The sequence below is a fragment of the Humulus lupulus genome, chromosome 8 (assembly GCF_963169125.1).
Source record: "Humulus lupulus chromosome 8, drHumLupu1.1, whole genome shotgun sequence".
NCBI lineage: Eukaryota > Viridiplantae > Streptophyta > Magnoliopsida > Rosales > Cannabaceae > Humulus > Humulus lupulus.
This window is the reverse complement of record NC_084800.1, coordinates 5,317,253-5,334,079: the sequence shown is the minus strand read 5'-3', so window position 1 is coordinate 5,334,079 and position 16,827 is coordinate 5,317,253. Positions and strand designations below refer to the sequence as shown.

Sequence of the window (16,827 nt, the reverse complement as noted above, 5' to 3'; positions counted from 1 at the left end):
GATCTGTGTTGTTTGTGATGCATGATGGCATCAAAAGAACAGTCAAGAATGTCAGGTACGTCCCTGAACTTAAGAGAAACCTATTGTCTATTGGTGAATTAGCTGCAAATGGGTGCTCCATTAAGATTGAGGAGTCTATTAGAGTCACTAAGGGCTCACTGGTTGTTATGAGAGGAGATATCAGAAATGGTATCTATGTTCTTAATGGTAAGGCAGTTATGGGAACAGCCAATGCTGCTGTGAATGACAAAGGTGGTGACCAGACTAGAATGTGGCATTTGAGATTAGGCCATGTGAGTGAAAGAGGTCTAATTGAACTAGAAAAACAAGGCCTGTTAAGGGACAAATTGAATGGTAAATTGGAATTTTGTGAAGAATGTGTACTAGGCAAGAGCTGCAGAGTGAAATTCCCTACTGGTATACATGTTACCAAAGAACCACTCCACTATGTCCACTCAGATCTATGGGGTCCAGCAAGGACACAAACGCTTGGGGGTGCAAACTACTTCATGAGTATCATTGATGATTTCAGCAGGAAGGTTTGGGTTTTCACTTTGAAGAACAAGAATCAGGTTTTGGAAACTTTCAGCAACTGGAAGAAACTCATGGAAAATCAAACAGGAAGGAAGTTGAAGGTACTAAGGACAGACAATGGACTTGAATACTGCTCAGATGAATTCGAAGAGTACTGTGCTAAAGCTGGAATCAAGAGACACAAATCAGTGGTCAAGACACATCAACAGAATGGGTTAGCGGAAAGAATGAACCGAACTATCCTTGAAAGGGTCAGATGTATGCTAAAGGGTGCAGGGTTACAGAAGCATATCTGGGGTGAAGCTGTAAAAACAGCATGCTATTTAATCAACAGATGTCCCTCTGTTGCATTAAATTTCAAAACACCACAAGAAATTTGGACAGGAACCAAGCCAAGCTATGACCACTTGAAAGTTTTTGGATGTCTTTCCTATGCACACATTAGACAAGACAAATTAGAACCAAGGGCTTTGAAATGCCTGTTCCTTGGTTATCCCAATGGTGTGAAAGGTTACAAATTATGGTGTCTAGAAGAGGGCTACAAGAAATGCATTATCAGCAGGGATGTGGTATTCAAGGAGGATGATATGGCCATGAAACCTGTTCAGAAACCAATTATAAATCAAGAAAGTAGCAGGGTACAGGTTCAGGTGGATCCTAGTGGAACTAGTGATTATCAAGCAACCGATACACAGGAAACACCTTTACCAGAAACTGGAGAAGCACAGATTGAATCTGATGATGAAATACATGCTACTCAAGAGAATTTAAGAAGCTATCAACTTGCAAGAGACAGAGGAAGAAGACAAACAAAAGCACCAGATAGACTTGGCTACGCAGACTACTCTGTATCAGACTGTACAGCTTTTGCATTCGCTGCTGCTGAGGAGATTGAAAGCTTAGATCCTACCAGTTACACAGAAGCGATTCAGAGCAAAACAAGAAAGAAATGGTTGATGCCAATCAATGATGAAATGGACTCACTGATCAAGAACAACACCTGGATTGTGGTAAGAAGGCCTCAAGGACAAAGAGTTATTGGCTGCAAATGGATATTCAGGGAGAAAGAAAGTGACAATGGCACAATTCAGACCAGGTACAAGGCAAGGTTGGTCGCCAAGGGGTTTTGTCAAAAGGAAGGTATAGATTACAATGATATCTTTTCCCCTGTGGTGAAACAAACATCCATCAGAATTATGATGGCCATGGCTGCAAAATTTGACTTTGAGGTGGATCAGATGGATGTCAAAACAGCCTTTCTACATGGTATGTTGGATGAAGAGATCTATATGACTCTTCCAGAAGGATATGAAGTAGACAACCCAGATGACAAGGTTTGTTTACTCAAGAAGTCACTGTATGGCTTGAAACAAGCTCCAAGACAGTGGAATCTAAGGTTTGATGAGTTTATGATTCGAATTGGTTTTATCAAGAGCAAGTATGACCCTTGTGTCTACTTCAATGATCATGTATATCTACTCTTGTATGTTGATGATATACTGATCATAGGAAAATTGAGAGCTGAAGTAGACAAGATAAAGATGAAACTTAGCAGTGAATTCGAAATGAAAGATTTGGGGAGAGCAAAGAAGATTTTGGGAATTAATATTATCAGAAAAAGGCCAGAATACATCATACTGTCTCAGAAAGGTTATCTTCAGAAAATTTTAGACAAGTTCAATATGAACAATGCTAAACAGGTAACCACTCCCATTGCTCCTCATTTTAAACTCACACAAGCACAATCACCACAAACAGAAATGGACAAAAGGTATATGAGCAGCATACCTTATGCTTCATGTGTTGGAAGCCTCATGTATTCCATGGTGTGTACTAGACCAGATTTGGCCTATGCTATGAGTGTGGTGAGTAGGTTCATTGCTAATCCTGGTACTGAGCATTGGGCTGCTTTAAAATGGATTCTCAGATATGTTAAAGGGACTTTAGACACTGGATTGAAATTTAACAAAGACAACATCTCACCTTGTGAGGTGACAGGATATGTGGATTCAGACTATGCTGGGAGCATAGACACCAGAAGGAGTCTCACAGGGTATTGCTTTACAGTTCTAGGTGGATGTGTGTGCTGGAAATCAAACCTACAAAAGGTAGTTGCCTTGTCGACAACTGAGGCAGAGTATATGGCAGCTACAGAGGCAATTAAGGAGGCAGTTTGGCTAAAAGGTTTTGCTCATGAACTGAAAATAAATTCAGAAGACATAACAGTCTTCTGTGACAATCAGAGTGCCCTTCATTTAATGAAGAATCCTATGTTCCATGAAAGGAGCAAACACATTGACATCAGACTTCACTACATTAGAGACATAATTGCAAGTGGTAAAGTGCAAGTGAAGAAAGTAAAGACTGATGACAACCCTGCAGATGTGATGACTAAGTGTGTGACCTTAGCAAAGTTTAGACATTGTCTAAACTTGCTCAACATCACTTCACTGCAGAGATAGACTTCTTTGGAGGTACAGTGAAACAGTATGCTCAAGCAATTATCAGATTGTGACTTAAATTAAAAGGTGGATATTGTGGAGTTTTAACATAAGTCACAATATGCCATGTGGAACTTTCGGATTCGTCACTCTGTTTCAGTGTTGGTTAAGTTAGTTACTAAGGTTCTTCATCAACTATTGTTACTAGCTATAAATAGTTGATTCAGTTCCTATTCTCGGTACGACTAACACAATCGACCAAGAGAGAGTGAGATTAGTTTAAGAGAGAGTACAGGAGCAAGACTCCTTCTGTAATTGTATTTTTCTCTGCCTTAAGTAATCATTCTGTAATCTCCATTGTTTCATCAATAAAGAAGATTGAGCTGTTGTTTCCCGAGGACGTAGGCACAAGTCTCATTGACTTGTTGTTCGAACCTCGTATATAAGGTGTTCATTTAGTTTCCAGCATTGATATACAATTGTTTCTGGTTTATGATTGATTATTTTTTATCTTTGCTGATTTCTGGTTTTACATTTTTCAAATTCTGGTTTGGTGTCCTTTGTTGTGGTTCTTGAATGAGGTGAAGTGAAATTCACCACAAAACCATATATGGACTTGTGCAGTGCACACCTGACCTGTCCCAGATGGATTGCAACAATTGTTTGGATACAGCATTTGGGATCATTCCGGGATGTTGTAATGGGAAAATAGGGGCACAAGTACACCTCGGCAGTAGTTGTAAATTTAGATATGAGGATTACCTTTTCTATAATTCTACGGCCGCTGACGTTCCGCCACCATCCATACCGACACTACCACCAACAAAATCTCCTCCTCTGCCACCGAAAAACGCCGGTACACAAAGGAGCACATATATAATTATTTACTCTTAAATTTGTTTATGTATAACATTTTTATTGTCATCTTATTTACGTAGAATATGTTTTCTTTGTGATACTACTTACTTTATAAAACTCACGTGTGGTCAATTTTTGAATTTTGCAGAAACGAAGAGTAACACACCAGCGAGAACAATCGTTATTGTTGCTGTGTCTACTGTCGTTTTTCTGGGTCTAATCATCTTCGCAACCACATGTGTGTTTAAGACTGAGGAGGAAAAAGAAAATAGCTCAAAGTAAGTATTTTATCAGACCAATATTTATAGATCTTCATGTTTTCAAAGCTATTCTTTTCTTATCTTAAAGCCAAAAATTAATTTATAACCTAAGAGAGGCATTAAATAAAGAATCATGGTCAATTTCTTTTATTCAAAAAGCCTTATATCACTACAAAAAATCTTAGTTTTAGTCGCAATAAATTTTGTGACTAAAAACAAAAAATGTGTGACTAAAGAAAAACTAAAAAGTCCGTGGCTAAAAGTATTAGTCACAAAAATCACAATTTGTTATCACTAAATGTATTTTTAGTCACAACAAACTTTATCACTAAAAATAATAGGTTGTGACTAAAATTACATTAGTGACAACTTGTGATTAAGTATGACTTTTTAGTCACAAGTAATTTTTTATTGTTACTAAAAATGACATTTAGTCACACAAAATAAATGTTGTGAAATGTTGCATTTATTTGTAGTGTATATAGTAGTTTTTAAAATTAATCCGGGATAAATTTAGTATTAGACATTTTATAAAGTATTTAACTTGACCTTAGTTAATTTGACTTTTTTTTTCCTAGGCACGTGATTAAAATTTGGTAATCTAGTGTGGCCTGATTTTTTATTTTGAAAAACTGAATTTAAAATGAGGTGCCAAATTGATATATGCCCTACTAGAGTCAAATATAATATTATGTATTATATTTTTTAAAACTTGCAATCATTACGTACATACTGTAAAGTGATGGTTTATAGAAATGTAATTTTCTGACTTGGTTGTTCCAGACAATCACCCCACAGACGAATCTGTGGAAGACGAAGAATCCTTGCAATACAGTTTTGAGACTATCAAACTTGCTACGGATAATTTTTCTGAAGGAAATAAGATTGGAGAGGGTGGATTTGGTGCCGTTTACAAGGTAAGACAATTTGCAAGTATTAAATTAATTATACATCATCTATTTGACATAAATTTTCTATGTCCAATTCATTTGTATGATTCTTTATCTTTTTTTATATGTTTCAGGGTAGGCTCTCTAATGGACAAGATATAGCAGTGAAAAGATTGTCTATGGGATCAGCCCAAGGTGATCTCGAATTTAAAAATGAGGTAATGCTAGTTGCAAAGCTTCAACATCGTAATCTTGTTAGACTCCTCGGTTTCAGCTTGGAAGGAAGTGAAAAGCTCCTTATCTATGAGTTTGTTCAAAACGCAAGTCTTGATAATTTCATATTTGGTACGGTTGCATATTCCTCACTTTTGTTTTGTAAGATGCTTCATTTTGTGGTTTTATCGTTGTTAAAATCATGTACTTGTATTTATGAATATGTAGATCCAAGAAAGCGTGCAAATTTGGATTGGGATAGGCGTTACAAAATAATAGGAGGCATGGCTCGAGGACTTCTTTACCTTCATGAAGATTCTCGTTTGAGAATTATCCACCGAGATCTCAAAGCAAGTAACATCTTGTTAGATGAAGAAATGAATCCTAAAATTTCAGATTTTGGAACGGCAAAGCTTTTTGTTATTGATCAAACTCAAGGCAATACAAGTCGTGTAGTGGGAACATAGTAAGTATATATCTATAATCATGCTATATTTTTTTAAAATTAGTTTTCTTCTAGTCATTTTAATTGTATAGCCAGCTTCCAAAAATCAATATTTTGACGTAATTAAAATAATAATCATAATTATTAATAAACACTAATTATATTAATGTTTTGTTGTATTTACAGTGGATATATGGCTCCAGAATACATCTTGTATGGACAATTTTCAGTCAAATCTGATATATATAGTTTTGGTGTATTACTTTTAGAAATAATAAGTGGACAAAAAAATAATTATTTTTGTCAAGGAGAGCATACAGATGATCTTATAAATTATGTAAGTACATGTTTACTGTGACTCAAGAGTAACCCTTAGTTATTTTTCTGAAAAATTGTTTTAACTTTTGTTTATTATTGCTACAGGCATGGAGAAATTGGAGAGAAGGAAATGCTTTAAATATAACAGATCCACTTATGGGAGTTGGGTCGGCATCTGAAATAATTAGATGCATTCACATTGGATTATTATGTGTCCAAGAAAATGTAACAGATCGACCAACGATGAATGCTATTGTTCTTATGCTAAACAGTAACTCTCTTTCTCTGCCAGTGCCCTCAGAGCCAGCTTTTTTTATGCATACTAACAGTGGATCAGAAATGCCACTGCCATCTGATGTCATTTCTAGATCTGTAACTGAATGAGCAAATCATTCAAAAATTGATGAGTCTATTAAAAATTTCTATTGACACTTTAATTACTGAACTCTACCTTCGATATAACGATAACACATGTATACGTATATTATGAGAACGGTTGTACGAGCTTAAATGTTCACTACATTTTTTTTTCTTGTAATTCTTTTTTATGAAGTATAGTGAAAATTTGAAAATAAAATTGTTTGGAACATCATATGTTTTTCTATTTTTGTAACAGTTATTGCAACTAATGGTGTATCTATAATTATTGCAACATAAGATTAAGGGTTCTAATAAAGAGTACAACTTATAACTGTCTTATTTTAATTTACTCATGCCGAAGATCATATCATAAATAACTATGGAAACCTGCATCGATCAGAATCTTTTAGGCAAATATGCTTGGACATTGCTAGATAAAAGGAATAAGAATAGAAAAATATGAATGAAATATTGATTGTATATTGACTGTATTAATTGCTCCACTGTTACATTCATAAGACTAATATCAATTGGTATTTATATACAATTGATGAGGAGATAGAGGGAATAACTAAGAAATATTCAAGGTACGAAATTCCTGATTTTGTGCAAACGTTTACAACAGAAATGTACTATTCCCAATCATTGCTAGCTGTCATCGTAGTGGTCATCATCAATTTCCTTTTGAGCAATTCCATTATTTTCAACATGCCCCCTCAAGCTGAGTTGTGGAGAGAATGAAACTGCCAGCTTGTTTTTAAGGTAATGATATTGTGAAATGCTCAGGGACATTGTAAGAATGTCAGCTATTTGCTGCTCAGTAGGGATGTATCTTACCTCCACTTCTTTGTTTAATACTTTGTCTCTAATAAAGTGCACATCAATTTCAATGTGCTTTGTTCTTGAATGGAATACAGGATTGGATGCTAACAGCCTTGCACCAGAATTGTCACACCACATTATGGCTGGACCATTGCATTCAATACCAATTTCAGTGAAAAAGGATTGCAGCCATACCACCTCAGTGCAAGCTTGAGCTAAGGCTCTATATTCAGCCTCCGTGCTTGAACGGGCCACAGATTTTTGTTTTCGAGAGCTCCAACTAACCAGGTTCTTGCCAAAGTATATGCAGTAGCCGGTTGTAGATTTCTTATCGTCAAGAGAGCTTGCCCAATCCGAATCACAAAAGCCTTCAATTGTTAAGGTTGAGGCGCGAGTAAACATAATTCCTTCTCCAATTGATCCAGCAAGGTATCGCAATATTCTCTTGCAAGCACTCCAATGGTTTTGGGTAGGGGCTTGAAGAAATTGACTTAGTTTGTTCACAGAGTATGAAATGTCGGGTCTGCTGAGTGTAAGATATTGAAGGGCACCAATAACACTTCGGTACAATGTAGGATGATCAAAAGAGGCACTGTCTTGGAGACTTAGTTTGTTACTTTGATTCATAGGATTGGGGCAAGACATGGCACTGATCATGTTGGTCTTTTGAAGGAGATCAATTGTGTATTTGGTTTGAGATAAGTGGAGACCATGATGCCCCCTAGTTATCTCAAAACCAAGAAAGCATGTGACAGAGCCGAGAGTTTTGAGAGCAAATAAGGATTGAAGTTTTGAGATTATAGTGGAGACATGAGTTGCATTATTTCCTGTAAGCAAAATGTCATCAACGTACACTAGCACATAAACAACAGCTTCACCATCATTGTAGAAAAACAGAGAAGTATCAGCCACAGAGTTTTTAAAACCAAGAGCAGCAAGGGAACCTTTGAGTTTATCAAACCATGCCCGGGGTGCCTGTTTTAAGCCATAAAGAGATTTGTTTAACTTACACACAGCAGTAGGATTCTTGGGATCAATAAAACCAGCAAGTTGCTCCATGAAAACTTCCTCCTGAATAGTGCCATTTAAAAAAGCATTGTCTATGTCGATTTGTTGGATATCCCAGCTGTTGGTTACAGCCAAAGAAAGGATGACACGAATCTTGGAAGGCTTGATAGCCGGGCTGGATGTTTCAAAGAAGTCAATACCGGGTTGTTGTTGAAAGCCCTTGGCAACAAGCCGAGCTTTGTAATGATTGACAGTACCATCTGCATTATATTTGATTCGAAAAACCCATTTATTGTCAACTATGTGCATATGAGGCTGTCGAGGTACAAGATGCCAAGTTTGATTTTTCACAAGAGCAGTGTTTTCATTTTCCATTGCAGCGTTCCATTTTGGAGAGTTTAAAGCTTGAGCCACTGAGGTTGGTACATTATCTATAGAGGTGGAGCCAATTTTGGAGTGAGATGAAGTGGTGAGAAAGGTTTTTGGTTTGAATAGACCGACTTTAGGTATGGCCGATGTTTTGGATGGCTTTAGAGCGAGTTGTCATGGGATGGCTGATTTTTTGGATGGGTTTAGGTACAGTTTCTGGTGCTGCCGAGGGTTGAGTAGACTGTGGGAGTGGAGAGGCAGAGATAGGTAGATTAATTTCAAGTGGCAAGGTCGAGTAAGAGTGATCTGTATCTGATGAAAAGTGTGTGAGAGATGGAGAGGAATTTTGAGTTTTACCATGACTGAGTGAAGGTGTTGAACTTGAGGTTGATGTAGCAGGAGATAAGTCGGGGAATGGTGAGCATTGGCTATTATCAACATCAGTGTTTACTAAGCCATCATTTTCCTGCATAGACTGAGATACAAATGGAAGCCATTGACTGTATTTAATTTGGTTAGAGCGGGTATTTATTTTAGAATTTTTGAAGCTTGAGACAGTAAAACCAGCTGTAAAAGGGAAGTCTAATTCATTAAATTTGACACTTTGAACAATATAAATTCATCCAGAGGGATGTAGGCATCTGTATCCCTTATGATTGGGATTGTAGCCAAGGAAAACACATTTTGTAGATCTAAAGTCTAATTTGTGTTGGTTATAATCTCTGAGATGAGGAAATGCAGCACATCCAAACACATGTAGAAAATTCAAATTTGGTTTTACTTTGAACAAAACTTCAATGGGAGATTTTTTATTAAGAGTTGGAGTAGACAAGTGATTAATGAGAAAGGTGGCAGTACTGAATGAGTCCCACCAGTAATGAAGAGGCATGGAGGCTTGTGTGAGTAATGTTAGGCCCATTTCAACTATGTGGTGATATTTTCTTTCCAATTTACCATTTTGTGGATGAGTATGGGGACAAGGATGACTGAAATGTATTCCTAAGAAGTTTAAGAATGACACAAGGCTTCTATACTCACCACCCCAATCGGAGTGGAGAGTTTTTATTTTATGATCAAACTTTCTTTCAACAAATTTTTGGAAATTTATGAAAGTTTCTTTTACATCAAATTTTAATTTTAGTGGATATATCCAAGTGAAATTGCTGAAATCATCTATAAAGTGGACATAATATCTATATCCATCTTTAGACAATATTGGTGAGGGTCCCCATACATCCGAATGGATGATTTCAAGTGGTTAGTTGGGATATGGATAATAAATTTTTGGTTATTTGAGGGACACAAAGTATATTATTGAGCTGCAAATGAGAGGATGACTTATGCAGATGTAAGGTATTAGTGCCTGTAGAGTCCAAGAACTTTACTTAGCTAGTTAGATAGTAGTATTATAGTAATTATAGTATTATCTTTATGACTGTTGATTTTTGGTTCAGACCGGGAATTATTTGGACACTTATAGTAGTACTTATAGATTTTCTAAGTTTAACCTATAGTTTAAGAATATTAATTTTAACCTAAGGTTTGATTAATATGACTGATATTAAGGACAATATTTATTATACTATAAGGTTTAGATAAGAACCAATAGGATTTTAAGCACATGTTATGTATGGGTGATTAAGGATTAAGTATTTTGAGGATTTAATTTAATAAAGGTAAAGTTTGAATGCTTTAAGGTCAGTCAGCAGCTTTGAATACGTTTAAGGGCTTAGTCAAGGCTGTTTACTCAATTTGAATTAAGCTAAAAATGTGTAATTTCATGTTTAAATAATCAGCGAATGCCAATATATCGCAGCTATAGGGGCGATATATCGCAGCACGTAGATACAGAAAACACGAAACGATGCACGTTTGCCTCGGGCATAATGGTCCAAGTGATATATCGCCTATAGGGGGCGATATATCGCCTCTTTCAGCATATTTTGAATGTTTATGAATTCATTTTCCATTCAACCTTTTGATAAGTCCAGTACCTTTTTGAACGAGTCTTCAGCTTCTGCTGAACGATTATTCAAATTATTTTCACCTAAAAAGCCATTATTTTTATTCAAGTTAAATTAAGATCCTTTCATTCCTAAACTCTATAAATAGGACCTAGTACCCATCCATTATTCATCTTTTGCTCTAAGTTCAGAGGCTGCAAGTTGCTAGGTGAGTGTGAGAGTGTAAACACTTGGGTGGGGAAATCATAAGCTTGATCATCATAAGCTTATCAAACACTTGGGAAAGTAAGGATTTATAGTATTTTGGTTCGAGGTTTAGATTGGTCTTACAAGTCTTCAAGGTATTTCCACACTCTAGTTCATTGGTATTATTTTCTTTAAGTTCTCATAATCTTTTACCAGCCTTCTAACCTTATTCTTATTTTGTTTAGGAAATCTAAGAACTTACACATAAGTTTTTGGTAAGTATTTTCTCAATGGTTTAGTCCTTCCATTCCTTTCATTTCTCTTCTTCTTTATTCTCACTCTTTTTCAAATGGTTCTTAGGAGTGTTCCAAAGTCCCATCTCTGTCCTCTTATCCCAGTATTTTGGTAAGGAAAATAGGATAGAATTCATATGTTATATGTTTTATATGTGTTATCTTATGTTTTTATGATATGAAATGTGTTATGATATGTATATATGTAGGCTTGGGCATATGACCCATATGACTAACAAGACCCCAAATAGATTATGGGCATATGACCTACTTAGCTAGTAGGACCCCACTAATCTAATGGGCATATGACTTGTTTGGTCTATGGGACCCCAAGTAATAATGGCCATTATAGTATGTGTATGATATAAGTGTTATGTTATGTTTTTTTTTTTATGTTTCATATGAAATTTATGTATATGAACTATGTGGTAGATTTTCCTTGCTGGGCATTAGGCTCATTCCTTTTTGTTTAAATGTGCAGGAAAATAGCTATAGTGGCGGGAAAGATTCGTGGATGCTTGGGAGAATGTGAATCGGTGATGAATGGATTCAAGGAGTCGAGAGTTCGATTTCGAGGATGTAGTCTTTATTTATACTTTATATGTATTTTCCGCACCTATTTATGTAATCTCTTTTCATTTCAATTAAGATATGTTTTCTTTTTAAGAACAATGGGATCCCATATCCTGCTTTGAGTTATGTAAGTTTGAATATTGGTTTTTACAAGTTTTTAATAAAGTATGATCTTTTTCACTTGTAAGTTCTATTAAAGATTAGGGTCTATGTATAGTTTTCGTTAATGGTCCAAAGTCTAGAGTAGTTGGGTCATTACAGTTGGTATCAGAGTAACGGTTCCTTCGCATGAAGTTCTCCTCGATACACACACTCAAAAGCTCCGAATCTGACTGCCAAGTAAGTATTTAAGTTATAATTATTTTGCTTATGTGTATAGCTAACAACTTTAGTGTTTATGTTTTCAGTTAAGTATGAACGGAGCTTTAACCTATCAAGATATCCGAGCCATTAAGGCTTTAAAAAGAATAAGGGAGCCAAGAAACACTGTAGGACCACTAGAAAGAATCACTCGAAGATTGCTCTTGTTCCACCAAGAGATAGGTCACCTTCAAGAGTCTAAGCAAATAATGTTGAGATCAACGGAACAATATGTATTAATAATTAGGCTATTTAAAGATTTCCATCCTGTAATAGCAGCCTTAGAAGAAATATGGGAAACAATGAATGATGAGGACGAACTGCCATTAGCGATGAGATATTATTTCCTCTTAGTTAGGTTCACTGCAAAATTTGAGTTTCAGTTCACAAATGAGCAAAAACATAGGATTCTCACAAACCTTCCTAGAGGACATTTTGATGCACATGACAATGATGATTATGAGGAGATAGATGATGATATGCTAGATGAAGGATCAGATGTAGAAGATCCCGATTTTTAGAATAGTAGTTTTTGTTTGTTTTATTTCTTTCTTTATTTTATGATTGTAATAAGTGAAATTTTTTTTCCAAATGAATAACATGCTATTTTATTATCATGTATGAGTTTGATTTTATTTTCGCAATCATAATAAATACTAAATAAAATGAATAATGACTAAGTTCGGTGAGGGTGGATACAAATCAATGAACCAAGTTTCCTTATTGAGAGTTAGGGGGGCATAGTAGTGGGAACGATTTTACTGATCCCAGCTGATACAGAATTTTTCTACCGCAAGCGTACGGTGTATTGCAATATAGTTTTAAATTAAAAGATGTCGAACCCACAGGGATTAAATATTAAATTCACTAATTACTACTACTGTTAAGTCTATAATTTTAATTAGAAAAGCCAATAAATAAATTAACAATTAACTAAAGAATATGAAATAACAAAATAACCAAATCTTATGCTCTTGAAAAGTGATTAAATAGAAGATAAATGTACTAGAGTAATGATTTCACTATTCAATTATGAACATAGTTTCTTTATTATTCTAATCAATTCTCCTCATTTGTAATTTCTAGAATTATAATATAATGCATTTATCTTTCTCAAGCATATATGCAATTAATCTCAATTAATCAATATGATATCTCTATTCGCCATTAATTAATCAAGACGTTATTAAGCAATAGCTATTCTAAACCAAATTCATAGAGTTCAAGGAATCTCTCAATCTCACAATCACTCTATGTCAAATCTTCTTAAAGTAACAATACCCAACGTATCAGTCTTGGCTTAGCCTCCTTCTTTGCAAACAAATAACGCAGTGCTGCATGGTCTGTGTATATAATAACTTTGGAACACAAGAGATATGGTCTGAATTTATCGCATGCGAACACCACCGCTAATAGTTCTTTTTCAGTGGTTGAGTAATTTCGTTGAGCATCATCAAGAGTCTTGCTCGCATAATAAATTGCTCGAAAAATCTTCTCTCTTCGCTGGCCCAAGACAGCCCCTACCGCATAATCACTAGCATCGCACATAATCTCGAATGCTTGACTCCAATTCGGGACACTCATAATAGGGGCTGAAACCAACTTCTCTTTTATCGACTCAAATGCCTTCCTACACTCTTCATCAAAAATAAAATCAGCATCTTTTTCTAGGAGATTGCATAATGGCTTGCTGATTTTCGAGAAATCCTTGATAAACCTCCTGTAAAAGCCCGCGTGCCCCAAAAAACTTCTTATCCCCTTGACATTCACCGGTGGAGGAAGCTTCTCAATGATGGCTATCTTGGCTCGATCTACTTCAAGACCTTCCTTTGAAACTCGATGCCCCAAGACAATCCCCTCTTGAACCATGAAGTGACACTTCTCCCAATTTAGCACAAGGTTCTTCTCTTCACACCTACAAAGGACCAATGCCAAGTTGTGCAAGCACTGGTCGAATGACGACCCAAAAACAGAGAAGTCGTCCATAAATACCTCCATGATCTCTTCTACCATATCTGAGAAGATGGCCATCATACACCGCTGAAAAGTGGCAGGTGCATTACAAAGTCCGAAAGGCATCCTCCTGTAAGCAAAAGTGCCGTAAGGACATGTGAAAGTTGTCTTTTCCTGATCTTCAGGAGCGATTGCTATTTGATTATAGCCTGAATAGCCGTCTAAGAAGCAGTAATGTGTATAGCCAGCCAAACGATCGAGCATCTGATCGATAAATGGAAGTGGGAAATGATCCTTTCTAGTCGCCTTGTTCAACTTCCGGTAATCAATACAAACTCTCCACCCCGTCACTGTTCTTGTCGGAATCAATTCATTGGCTTCATTCTTGATCACTGTCATTCCCCCTTTCTTTGGTACAACTTGCACAGGACTAACCCAACTACTATCCGAAATAGCATAAATGATCCCCGCATTCAATAGCTTCAGTACTTCTGCCCTTACTACTTCTTTCATGGCTGGGTTCAATCGTCTTTGATGCTCAATCGAAGGCTTATAATTTTCTTCAAAAAGAATCTTGTGCATACAAACAGTTGGGCTTATTCCCTTCAGATCTGAAATTTCCCATCCTATGGCAGATTTATATCTCCTCAAAACTCTTAGCAATTTTTCAGTTTCACATTCTGAGAGTTTTGATGAAATTATCACTGGGCAAGTGAAATTCTCCCCTAGATACTCATAACGCAAGTGCTCTGGGAGTTGTTTCAAATCTTTCTTTTCCACCACTTCCCTCTCGACTCCTCCTTCCTTGGCTTGACAAAGAGTTTCTTCTACTTTAATACTGCTAGCACAAGGAATAGCACTGAGAGCCATCACACATTCAGCCACTTCGTCACCCACAAACTCACCATTCACCTTTTTCAAATCAGCCTGAGTAATACTAGAATTAAGGCAGTGTTGTAAAGGATCAGCACATAATTCTTTTCTCATCGTCTCTTCTACAACTACCTCAATAGAATCCACACGGTGACATGTGCTCGTGTTGTCATGCTGCTGTAGTGCTTGATAAATGTTAAATTTAACCTCTTCATTGTTAACCCTCAGTGTCAAATGACCACCTTGTACATCAATAAGAGCTCTTCCAGTAGCTAAGAATGGACGACCAAGAATAATGGGGATTTCATGGTCCTCCTCCATATCCAAAACCACGAAATCAGCGGGAAAAATAAATTTGTCCACCTTAACCAACACGTCTTCAATCACTCCCCTAGGATAAGTAAGTGACCGATCTGCCAATTGAAGAGTAATGGTTGTGGGCTTCACCTCTCCTACCCCCAATTTCTTGAAAACTGAAAGTGGCATCAGATTTATACTCGCTCCAAGATCACACAAAGCCTTATCAAAGGACGACCCTCCAATAGTGCATGGTATAGTAAAGCTACCCGGATCTTTCACCTTTTGAGGCAACTTCTTCTGTAGGATGGCGCTGCATTCTTCTGTTAACTTCACAGTTTCAAAGTCTTCTAATCTTCTTTTCTTAGACATAACTTCTTTCATGAATTTCACATAATTAGGCATTTGCTCAAGAGCATCTGCAAAGGGAATGTTTATGTGAATTCGTTTGAAGATTTCTAGAAACTTTGCAAACTGTTCATCTAATTTCTTCTTCTGAAATCGTTGAGGGTATGGAATGGGAGGTTGATACACTGGAAGGCTATCTTTCTTCATGTCATTCTGGTCACTTCCACTCTGCTTCTTGGCTTGCTCTTCTTTGTCTACCTCTCGTACCACTGGCTCAACTTTCTTCTTTGAACTAGCTTGAACATCACCCTCTTTAAGCACCTTACCACTTCTCAAAGAAACTGCTTGGCATGATTCCTTTGGATTTACCACAGTGTCACTAGGAAAACTTCCCTTCTGATTCGAATTCACCGCATTAGCTAATTGCCCCACTTGAGTCTCAATTTTCTTCATTGAAGCACCCATGTTAGTCATATGGGTTTCTATATTGTCGAGTCTTGCTTCATTCTTTCCGAACCTCTTGTTAGACTCCAAAATAAAAGTGCCCAAAATGTCTTCCAACGACTGCTTTTTCTCTTGTTGCGGTTGAGAATTGAATCCCGGAGGTGGTTGCAGCACATTTTTATTATTGGCATAAGAGAAATTCTCATGGTTTCGCAATCCTGGATGATAATAATTAGGCATGTTGTTGCTTCTGTAATTATTGGGGAAGGAGCGGTTTGCCATAAATTGGGCTTGTTCTGGACTCATTTCTTGCCCCTGCATTGCAGCAGCCGCTGCTACACTCTCCATAACCGTTGGATTATTTTGCGCTGATAGAGCAGCCATTTGGGTTTGTAGAGCAGCAATTTGGGCATTCAAGGCTGTCATTTGATCAACTTCATACAACCCAGCAACTTTCCTTGGTCCTGACCTCTCATTAAGCCACTGATAACTGTTGGTGGCCATTTCCTCCATCAAAGTGAAGGCTTCATCCGCTGTCTTGGCTAATAGAGCACCCCCTGCAGCAGCATCAACTATTGTTCGTGTTGGAGCGTTCAACCCTTGATAAAAAATCTGAACTTGCATCCAATTTTGATAACCATGTTGTGGGCAACGTCGTAATAATTCCTTAAACCTCTCCCAAGCCTCATAGAATGGTTCTTGATCTAACTGTCGAAATTGTCCAATATCGCTGCGTAACTGGGCTGACTTGGAAGGAGGGAAAAACTTAATCAGAAACTTTCTTGCCATCTCATCCCATGTCGTAATTGTTCCAGGCTGCAAAGATTGCAACCAACTCCTGGCTCTTTCCCTCAAGGAGAAAGGGAAGAGACGCAATCTGATGGCGTCATCAGTAACGCCATTCATCTTCACTGTGGCACATACCTCCAGAAATATGGCCAAGTGAATGTTGGGGTCTTCAGTAGCTAGACCCCCAAACTGATTTTGTTGCACCATGTTGATTAGTGCAGGTTTCAGT

The 16,827-nt window shown here is 36.9% G+C and overlaps 1 non-coding gene across 1 annotated transcript; it reads left to right on the top strand.

Moving 5' to 3' along the window:
- Window positions 1–16,443: 16,443 nt before the first annotated feature.
- LOC133799123 (small nucleolar RNA R71) lies at window positions 16,444–16,547 on the top strand. Its single transcript, XR_009876325.1, has one exon. It is a non-coding gene; the product is annotated as a small nucleolar RNA R71 (small nucleolar RNA).
- The last annotated feature ends 280 nt before the right edge of the window (window positions 16,548–16,827 follow it).